Source organism: Cricetulus griseus, chromosome X, assembly GCF_003668045.3.
Source record: "Cricetulus griseus strain 17A/GY chromosome X, alternate assembly CriGri-PICRH-1.0, whole genome shotgun sequence".
NCBI classification, from domain to species: domain Eukaryota; kingdom Metazoa; phylum Chordata; class Mammalia; order Rodentia; family Cricetidae; genus Cricetulus; species Cricetulus griseus.
Window position 1 is genome coordinate 43,606,114 of NC_048604.1, and position 10,753 is coordinate 43,616,866.

Consider the following 10,753-nt stretch of genomic DNA (forward strand, 5'->3'; position numbering starts at 1 on the left):
TCCCTCCTCTACTGCCTCCAATGCTTTTTTCCTCTGTCCTCCCAATTTCCAGTCCTCTGTGCCCTTAGCAATATTTCTCTCTTCTGCCAGATGCTTTATTGGCCATGGTACCAATGTTCTAGTAAGTATTGGCTGTTGCTCTGAGTTCTACATGGTATTCCTTCCATCACCCACATTCTCGGTTCTGGTGTCTTTCCATCACTAAGCTAGGAACACAGTAGAGCAAAACCATTTCAGAGCACAGAGCAAATGAAAGGAAAGAAGGGCCCCAGGGTTGAGAGTCGTAATCATCATTTATCAAGGACTGTGTCTCATTGTACTCTAGTGTTTAATGTCTCTTAGTCCACTTAATGTGATTCCAAACAACCCCAATGGAGTTTATTTTCTCACTTAACAAACAGGGAGAGAATGGGGTGTGGTGATGCATGCATGCAATCCCAGCACTTGGGAGGCCGTGGCAGGAGGAACTATCATGAACCCATGGCATTCTGGGATACATAGAGCTCTAGGGCAGCATGAACTACATAGCAAGATCCTGTCTAAAAAGAAAGCAATACAAACAACACAAAAACTGGGGATACAGAAAGTTAGGATAGTTAAAATTCTTGTAAAAGGTCACATAATAAGGAGCAGGAGAAAGATATGAATCCAATAGGATACCCAAAGCCTGTGCACTTTGTTTACTTTCTGAAGAGAATTAAGGAAGATACTGTTGTGACTTACTTAATGAGAATAATGGGGTCAAAGAAAATACATTAACTGGTACCATTTGAAGTATTTATTGGCCAATAAAAAGGTATTGTACAAAAATGATGTCCTCCACATACACAAATACCACTACCATCACCACCACCACCACTAACAATACCAACAACACAAAACAACATGTCATTTGCTGAACTCCACAGGAGAAGTAGAGCAGAAAGAGTGGAGGAACCCTAGCTGTGAGCCTCTTCTTTCTTCAGACAGTTCCTGCAAACACTCATTCTTTATTCACCAAGCACACTTACAGTTATTGTTCCCTAAAAAGCAGGCTCTGGTTGTCTTAGACCTCCACATATATTTGAGAAGTTGTTAGGGACCAAAAGTTCTATCTGTAAGACCTGGATATTCAGTTGTCATTTCTGAGCTTGTTTCTAGGAATAAGGATGATGGCTTATGGAAGTTCCATATAAAGCGTCTAGCACACAGAGGTTAACATTGTAGGGGCAGAATCCCTTCTACATGCTGCATTCTCCCAGAGAAAGAATGGATCTGTTGGTACTGGGCCATCTACCAACTGTTATGATGGGCTTTGTTTGTTTTGCTTTGAGCACTTAGAGACAAGGTTTCATATGGTCCAGGCTGGCCTCAAACTTATGTAGCTGAGCTAGCTTAGAACTCCTGATCCACCTTATTCTACCTCCAAAATGCTAAGATTACAGGCCTGTACCACCATGCCCAGTCACACTGGGATTACTTAAAGTAGGGAACTCAAAAGTTGCCCATGACATGTACCCACTTGTCTCTTAGAGAAGGAAACACCTCACTACATATCACTTACTTCTTGTTGCTAACAAAGAGTCTCTGTGCCACCATGGGAGGAACATGGCCCTTCATTACAAAACCATGTTGACAAGGTTTCTAGATAAAAACATTGCCAAGACATTATTGTCATCATTGTTCTGAAATAATGGATGCCATAGCTGCAAAGGAAGGCTATCCCAAAGACTACAGTTTAAAGAATGGTTCAGAAGGCTGAGGAGACAGCTTAGTACATAAGAGTGCTTGGCTATGCAAACATGAGGACCTGATTTTGAATATCCAACACTCACAAAAAAAAGTCTGGCAAGGCTGTGCATACCTGTAACCCCTGCATATGGGGGTCATTCAAACTACCACATGCACAGAAAGATACACATACACACACACTCTCTCTGTCTCTCTGTCTCTGTCTCTCTCTGTCTCTCTCTCTCTGTCTCTCTCTGTCTCTCTCTCTCTCTCTCTCTCTCTCTCTCTCTCTCTCTCTCTCTCTCACACACACACACACACACACACACAGTGTGGTTTGGGTAAATAGGAGAAGTCAAGAAATTTACAGGAAATTGATCCAATTCTGTTTTTCTTTCTTGCTTCCTCCTGTCTTCTTTCTTAGCTCTGTTTCTTTAAGAACAAGTTACTGAGTACAGTGGAACATGTATATTATATATGCATAACTTGACTAACTTGTGGCTTAATATAAAACATCGTCTGTGAACTTTTCCTAAAACCTGGAAACTCAGGAACGTCAGATTTCCTGACCCTGTGCTGTAACAAGAGGAGTTCATGGTTATGACGTGCAGTACATAACAGCAACAGCAGTGCATATGTTCATGTCTTTTGGGGTTTCCTTCCCCAAAAGGAGCATAAAGCAAACTAGTTTGAGTTTCGGTGTGAGAGAAAGATCTGACAAGAAACAGATAACACAGAAACCAAAACTTATGAGATTTCATCCAACTTCTTCATTAAATTCTGGGGTCATCTTGAGCCTTTCACTTCAGTGACTCTACTGGTCATTACTTGTGGCTTTCAAAAAAGATCTGACCACAAATTATTTGATTTTTTTGCATATGACTTTGAAGAACATAGGGAAGTTGAACCTTTCTTCTTTTGCCACAAGAAAAAAAAAGCCTCTTCTCTCAAATATTAGTCTTTTCTCTCAATTCTTCACCAAAACAATGTTTCAGCCATCAATAGAAGCCAGAAGGCACGTATAAGTCACTTAAGCAGACAGTCAATTTTACTGACATTTCTGATCATGGTTATAGGTAAGGCAAGCTACTAGGTAGGGCTGAAGGGAACCAGAATCATGAGGAGGAGCCTTAGGAAAGAAAATAAGACCTTTAGAAGAACAATTGAGTTATTTTATTCATGGCTCATCTTGTGGAAGAAAGGATATCTTCACTGGGGTTGGTACAAATTAATCACTAACCACAGCAAAGTTTGCTAAGGAAGCAAGCATTGATTTTGACTATTCCTTCTTAATATTTTAAGCAAATGTTAAGAATCCAGCTTATTCTCACTTGACCTTGAATAGCTAGTCAAAGCCTGGCTGGCTTTATCTCCTGAGTTCATGGTAACTTGTTAGACCTGTGGGGAAAAGGCATATTCTACAACCACGTTCTGGAAACACAGGCTGGAAGGTGTAGTTTCTTTGTATAAAAGCCTCTAGGGTGGCTTTAGATTCCTTCAAAACTTGAATGCTGTCTCTTTCCCACTTTCTACTCACCTCCTGAGACAATGGGACATGCACAGTAGAATAAAATCTAATGAAGACTCAAACATTCTGTACTTCTTACTGCCTGACTTCCTAAATGAAAAGATTATCTTTAACCCTTCCTGAGCATCAGAAGAACTCAGTCATCTCTAGAAGATGATTCTCTGAAACAGCTTGCTAGTACAGAGCAGTGGAGAAACAGGGTGCAGAATGGAACATTAGTTATTTAAATATTTCCTGGCCACTAGCTACAGAATAGAAGCTTTATATAATACCTTCTATTATTTATCTTGATTTTTGCCAATTTGTAAACATTAAATAGTTATGTATGGGGAAATCAAAGTGGGATAATAGTGGAAGTACAAGAAGATTGTATAGTATTGCGAGACTTTGTCCATCTGCAAAATGAATCAAAGAAGGAACAATTGAAACAGGATGCTGAAATGTATCAGATAATTGTTCTGTATCCCACCAACTTGGAACAATGACTTCCTTACCTCTGACAATTTGAGCCCATTTGAATGCCTGAACATTCTCATAATAACTGCTTCCTTTTTAGTCTCTACAGGATAAGGTAATCAATCCACTCAAGACAATGCCACGAGGAGCATCCTTTGGAGTCAATAGAGTCTACAGTAGACTAAATTCTATAGCATGATTCATGAATGAAGAATCGCCAGACACCAAACATTCAGCATTGATTAAAAGCTTCTTGGGGACTGAATCCTGGCATACTGGTGGTAGAGGAGTGATTTTTTTGTGTGTGTGAGTTTTGTTTTGTTTGTGTGCATTTTTATTATGTTTTGCTTTGTTAACAGTCTTGCTACATTGCCAAAACTGGCCTCATACTCTCTATGTATCCCAGGATGATCTCAAACATACTATCCTCCTGCTTCTGTCTCCCAAGTGCTGAGAATGCAGGGATGCACGACAATCCGAGGCTTAGCGCATGAGCTTTCTCCTGACTGCTGCAAACTGCTATTTGATTTTCAATGGATTCACAGCAAACATTCTGTTGATATTAGAGCCATTAAAAAAAACAGAAAAGGAAAAAGAAAAAAGCAAAGAAAATTCTCTTCTTCTAGCACACCTGCCTAAGCCAAACAACCCTGCTCTCACTCCCAATTTCCTAATGGGTGCTTCTCTGCAGTGCTAAAATGTTCATCCCTACTCAGTGTGCTTTCTAAACAGTTTTCTTCTATTCCATTTTACCATTTCATAGACCTGACAATATACATGAAGAACACATGGTCCCCCAAGTCCCTTTGCTTAAGGTAATACAGCTGAGCAGATTTCCTGCCTCTGTGCTACTGCTTGCCTGAAAATATCAAGACCTCAGCATCCTATTTGTCTCTCCTGAAGCTGGACCATAATTGAAGCTAGTTGTACTGGGTTTGCAGTTGTGGAAGAGCACCTGCCTTTGACTCAGCAGTGGGCACACTGCTGTGGAAAGTGAGGGGATTATAGAACACGTGGGATGTAATACATGGTAGAAAGGCAATGTGAAGGTTACAGAAAGAAACGGACAATGGGTAGAAAAGAGAAGTCAGATTTTTCAAAGCAATACTCACTGTCTAAGGATGATGTTGCTGACACTGCAGGAGTAGGTGGCAGCAAAAGCTGATGTGTGTGACCTGCTGAGGTTTGGAGTAGCCTGTTATCTGATTAGCATCTTTGGTGAGTTTTTGAAGTACTTGTTATTTATTAGAATTTTTTATTTGAGGCCATATGCAGTAAAACGTCACAAAAAATGAGTAATCATTCCTGGCACAAAAAGGGGGGTTCAATTTGGCACCTTACCTGGGGATTCCAATTATTCTGGCTAAGTAACTGTGGCTGATGGGGCTTCATTAGCACAGTATATGTAGAAATCACAGCAACAAATCAAAAGTTTACTCATCAAAATCTAAATTCTTCAGCAATAGTCAGTCACTCTTGGGTGATAATTGCTAGCAGCAGGAGTACCACCTTCAGATTATGAAGGAGGGAACTATTTGTATATTAGTCTGCATGCACACATATGTGCATACTCAGATGATGAGCCCTACAAGAGTACAAGCTTAGGCTAATCCAATGTTCATTCAATTAAACTTCTAATTTTTTGGCATATAAATTTTCCAGACTTAGCTCTATCCACATTATTGGCGTAACTACTGCAAATTCAACTTTGTACATAACTCTATGTAGTCACCAACGTTTTCCTTGCTTCATTGTCTGGTGTCCTACTTAACACAGTGGACATTTAATTAAATCATGATGAAAAAAGAAAGGAAGAAAGAAAATCTAAAATAAAGGTGGAAAGGAGGGGAAAGGAAGGGAACTGCGATCCTAAACAATCAGAAACTACTTAGAGAGGCCCCACAGTGAACAGTGCTGCTAATCTCACCTAACTCTCCCAAGGAGGAGAATGTGCTTATGGCTGGATTACTGAAGAGAGTACAAAGACTTTGGGAGGGTTTCTGGTGAGTGATGAGCTATGTCATCACTAGCAGGCAGATTCTGCAATAGATGGAAATGAAGTTCACTACCGCCTACTGAAAAGTTGCTTGTTTTCTATGCCCTGTAACATGTAACCTCTCAGATGCTATGAGAGGTGCTCAGGACTGGATCTGACAATCCATGCAGAAACCCTCTTGGAAAGGAATTATATTACTAACCAACTAAAATACACACTATACAAGAGTACAGACATCTGCTTTGTTTACTATTATATCTCTGGTACCTAGAACATCTGCAATATGATTTACACTCAATACATCTTTGTGGATCACATACATGAACTAGTAGAAATGAAATCCATTTGATAAAATAAATATTGATTTTTCTAAGTTCTGTTGCTTTTGCTATGTAAGGTCTTCTCATTCTACACAGCCACAGATTATCAACAATGTCCAAATGAGTGAAATAAGAAATTCACAAGCATAGCCACAAACAAAAGGAAAATTTAGCTTTGAGGAGTCGTGGCATGGTCCTATCAACTCTGAATAAGAATGTGGAAGAGTTACAAAAGCCAAGAGTTGAGGAGAATCAATGCAAACTCTGTGGGAAACCTTAATGAAACTTTTGCACAGCTAGTAAATTGCCCTTCAGTGACTAATGGAGTGACTGATGATTCTAAGGATGTAGCAGGGGAGAAACAATGCACACCTCAGTGTTACTCAATACATTTTCTCTAGCTAGAGCACTACCACTCTGCTCTATCCTGGATACTGAATACAGAAGCCAGCAACAAAGGCAGGGGTTGCCCCCGATGTTGTTCTGGTGCTGAGAGCTGCCCTGTCATTGAAGACTGAAAGGATCTCAGTTAACCTCTCCACAGGCCTACCAGAAGTTATAATCCCACACTATCCCTGCAAAGTCCATGCCTGAAATGTTTCAAGAAATGCGGGTCAAATCTTTGAAGCATCAAACTTGAACCAGTCACTCTCCAAAGCTTGTGTGAATATTTCTAACATATACAATTTTGTTCTCCCTTGCACCACCTGAATCTAGCACTGCGAGATTCCCAGCATCTCTGATACTATACTCTGCCACACTCTCTGCCTCATCTTCCAATATCTGGAGGGCTAATCGGCCTCCTGCCTCTGCTGCCAATGCTCCCAAGCACCAAGTGGAGCTCCTACTGTCAAGTAAACTATCACATCCTTGAAAGTTAAAAATGACTCTGAAAGGGAAATCGCACATACAGAAAGATGATGCAGTCATGTTCCTTGAAGATCTAACAAATACTCTGATCAGCAGCAGCAGATTTCTTCAAAGGTGTCTGTCTTTTATTTCCACACAACACCCCCTTTCAACTTCCTATCCCATGGTTTTCGAAATTTCCTTAAGCCTGAGAGTTTTCTCTGATTGTGAATACAGCCTACTTTTTGAGGTGTGTCTCAGTCTACTCTACTTTAATAAGTGAAATGGGCAACATCAGGACCACAGCATCCACAGTTACTGGAATAGATCCAGGAAGTTAAGCGAAATCTTTTTCCAATTTTGCCTCTTCAAATGTAGCCCAGAAGTCACAGAATTTATAAACAATACCCATTCTAATAATGAAATGCTACACACATGGAAGTTTCTGGAAGTCTGCTTGTCAGCAGGGTGCAGATGCAATTTTCACTATACTAGACTGAAATTGATAGCTTCTATTTGTTGAATTAAACATTTGTGAAAATATGTTTAATGCACTTTTAGCACTTACAAAACTACACTGATAGTACTTACAAAACTACACTTATAGAAGTAACTTTTATCAACACAAAAATATGAAAACGGTGTTTATTGTAACTTCTACACCACTTCAGCAATGTATGGAAGCCAGCTGTCATGCCAATGTAGCATCCAATTGCCAAGGTGGAAAAGATACAGTCCTTTTCATAACATGGAGATTCTTGTGCATCAGAGTGTGGTAGTGAGAAGGAAAAGCAGTTATAGGTCAAGGATGGACACAATTTTGGATTCTTCCACCACTGTCATTTCAGAGAAATGGCTTCCTTTTTAGTACAGCAGATTTTGAAATTAGCATCTCAGCTGATTGCTGCCAATATCAAGCAGCAGCTTCCTTAGCTTTTTTGTTTCCTTCTCTATTCAGAGTCTGCCCCTGGGCACCCTAGGAAGGCTGTACCTCTTCATCAGACCAGCCAGACATTTGCTCATTGCTGCAGCCTCTCATGAGAAAGAATCTGTCCTCCCAGGAAGCTGACCCTGCCATGCTTTCAGCTCTCAGGGATCCCATGGGGCACAGAGGAGGTGAGACCTGCAACAATGGACCAGTCCCCAGGGGACTATGCCTTCCATTAGCCAAGAATTCCAGATGACTGAATGTGAGGCCACGGGCCCAAGGGGCAAGTGAATAAAAACGACTTCCTCATTTCTCCTTATTACCACTGCCTCATGCTGGTCCTTTCTCTGTATGTCAAACTTATCATTCTGACTTGACAGAGAGTGACTCATAGGTGGTAAACTTGAGGATCTTGGTGCCAAGGGTGCATCTTTTAAAAAGTGTTCCCTAATTGCCTATCCTGTGCTGTGGATTTGGCAGATAATGTATCTCTGCTCTCAGGGAGCTCTTGACAGAGTGGGGGAGAGGCACAGAAACCAGAGTGTGGTATGCTGAGGAGATGGAAGGGGAGGGACCTGAGAATACACAAAGGATCTCCTAACTCAAACCTAAGGGCAGTGATAGTGTTTCCATATGTCTTGCTTGTCAAAGCAACAAGAACTCTGAGTCCAGATGGGTAAGATTAGGGAAGAATACTTCGTAGGCAACATGTGAAAATAGCCCAAGACTGGGAAGACAGAACAGACAGTGTTAGAGAAATCAGGGAAATAAAAATATGGCCAGATAATTTTAAGGGTCTTGTCTTGCTACCTGAGAGAAGTGGGGGTACTGTTAGGGCAAGGGAAGGGACAGGATCAGGGTTGTCAGAGGCTGGGGAAATTACACAAAGGAGATGAGTGCAACACTTTTCTCAACTTCCCAGCCTGCTTCTCTGCCTTGAAAGGTTCCAGGTTCTGCTCCTGCCTGAAAGTGGGTTATGTGATGCTTAAGGGAAACAAGGGGGAAGGGTGAGCAGGTGAAAGGGTGGCTAAAGATGCTACTAGGGTAGTTAGTATTTTGCGTTTACCCACCATATAAGCATTGAAGCATATAGCATTCTCAGTCCCAATTCCAAAAGCTCATCTTACTCATCAATATTTCAGCCTTTATTCCTGAAAATTCTCTTCTTTGGCTTTCATCTGTAATTTCAAAAAATCCTCTTCATTAATAATAACACAGCAAAAAAGGGAGATGCTGCACCACTTCTACACATGAGTGACTTGTTATTAATCCTTCTATATAGGCAATAGGACTCCCCCACCCCCGGGCAAAAGCATTCAATCTTCTCAAATATCTTTCTGGAGAGGCTGGATAAGATACTACAGCCAGCCAGGTGACAAATTGATCAGTACAAAGTGGCACTGATCCCCCCAGCCCTGCCCGGCACATACTTAACCTCTGCAAAGCAGGTAGGAGAGTTTCCACCAAAGAAAAGAACGTCTTTGGTTTTTCACTGCTATATTAAGGAGGAAAGTGTGAGAGACTGAAGATACAAGGGAGCTAGAGAATGAAAACAATGAAAGAGAGGGGAAAGAAAGGGGGACACAAACTTAGGAGGTGAGATCTAGAGAAGGAACAGAGGAAAACTGAGATGGAAAAAACAGTGGATGATGGAAAAGTTTGGGGAGAGGAAGAGAAGAGAGCAAAGCAGGGAGGGAGAGGCACTAGGGGAAGTCCCTGTGCTTCCTTAGATGATACATGGGGAAAATTGGACAAACAGGCAGACAGGAGAAAACAGAGCTCCTTAAGCATCTAGATGGCGCGGGCAAATGTGCAGAAAGCAAAGTCACACTCTGTCTCTCTTCCTCCACCCAGGGTTGTGTGCCTTCAAGCACTGTCCTCCCCACCTCACTTCCCACCTGTGATTCCTCTAAAGCTTACAAAGCCAATGTCCTGGCCATGCTTGGCCCTTACCTCCACCCAGGACAGTCGTCCCTTCCCACAAGCAGGCCTGGGAATGGATACTGAGGAGGAAGGATTTTGAGAGCTACAACAGGTGACAGACTCCACAAAGATTGCCTGAGGGAGGGAAACCAAGGGAGAGAATGAATTAACTACAAGGTTAAAGGGGGATAGGAGAATGGTAGAATTGGGCAGGTAAAGAGAGGGGCAGACTGTGGGCCGCCATCTTCCATGCCTCCATCCAGATGGTACAGAAAGGCAGCCCCTGCAGCCAGCCTCCTCTACACCTCCATTTGACCTGAAACTGTCATTTTTAGGATACCCTGGGGCTCCGCCATGACCCTCTGGGGCCTTTTTCCCTTAGAAAAAACATTAGGACTTTACTTTAGTACCCCATCTTGGCTCCAGGATGAAAAGAAAGCTGTTGGGCACAGGGGTAACAAGGCTGTCTACTTGTAAGCATCCCTCCTGGAGAGTTGGAGGCTGGACCTAACACCTCAGGCTCTCCCCAAGCAGCAGCTCAGCAGTCCAAGCTCCTCCCCAGAACTCAGACAAGCTGGGAACCCCACTCCAGCTGCTGGCGACTGTGCCTTTAAATTGCTGCTTTCGGAGGGTGCATCTAGGGGGATGTGGGAGGGAGGGAAACGTCTTTCTGCCCGTCTCCTTCCTCCCTCCCCTCCAAGACTCTCCAGGGTTTGCAGAGTGAATTGCTACCCAAAGAGAATCTTTTCTGGCTCCCTGACCGGCAGGCTGAGGGCCCTCCTCAATCCAAGACAAGTCCAGCTGGAGCTGGGTGGTTATTTGTGTCAGGTTCAGTTCCAGGGGAGTAGTTCTACACCCTAACTGCTAAGGACAGGGCAGAAAAGAGGCAGGAGAGGAAAGAGAGCTTAACTCCTAGCCCAGACACACAGGCTCCTTATTCCAGCCCAAGCTGGAGAAGGGCTCTGTGCTGTTGCCTTTCCCACAGGGATATCTACTCTCACCTTGACAGCCAGGCAGAGAAAGGACTACAAGGTCCCTGCAGA

General features: G+C 42.5%; 1 protein-coding gene across 3 annotated transcripts in view; it reads right to left on the reverse strand.

Moving 5' to 3' along the window:
* Plp1 (proteolipid protein 1) overlaps positions 1 to 9,847 on the reverse strand; it is a 55,406-nt gene extending 45,559 nt beyond the window's left edge. For 2 of the 3 annotated variants that reach the window (XM_027432064.2, XM_027432065.2), the window contains exons 1-2: positions 9,741 to 9,847; positions 8,858 to 8,965 (exon numbers count right to left, since the gene is read on the reverse strand). The gene's annotated coding sequence lies outside the window, so the exon portion shown is untranslated. The remainder of the gene's footprint in view (positions 1 to 8,857; positions 8,966 to 9,740) is intronic. The other variant, XM_035449794.1, reaches the window with a different exon arrangement.
* Between the last annotated feature and the right edge of the window lie 906 nt (positions 9,848 to 10,753).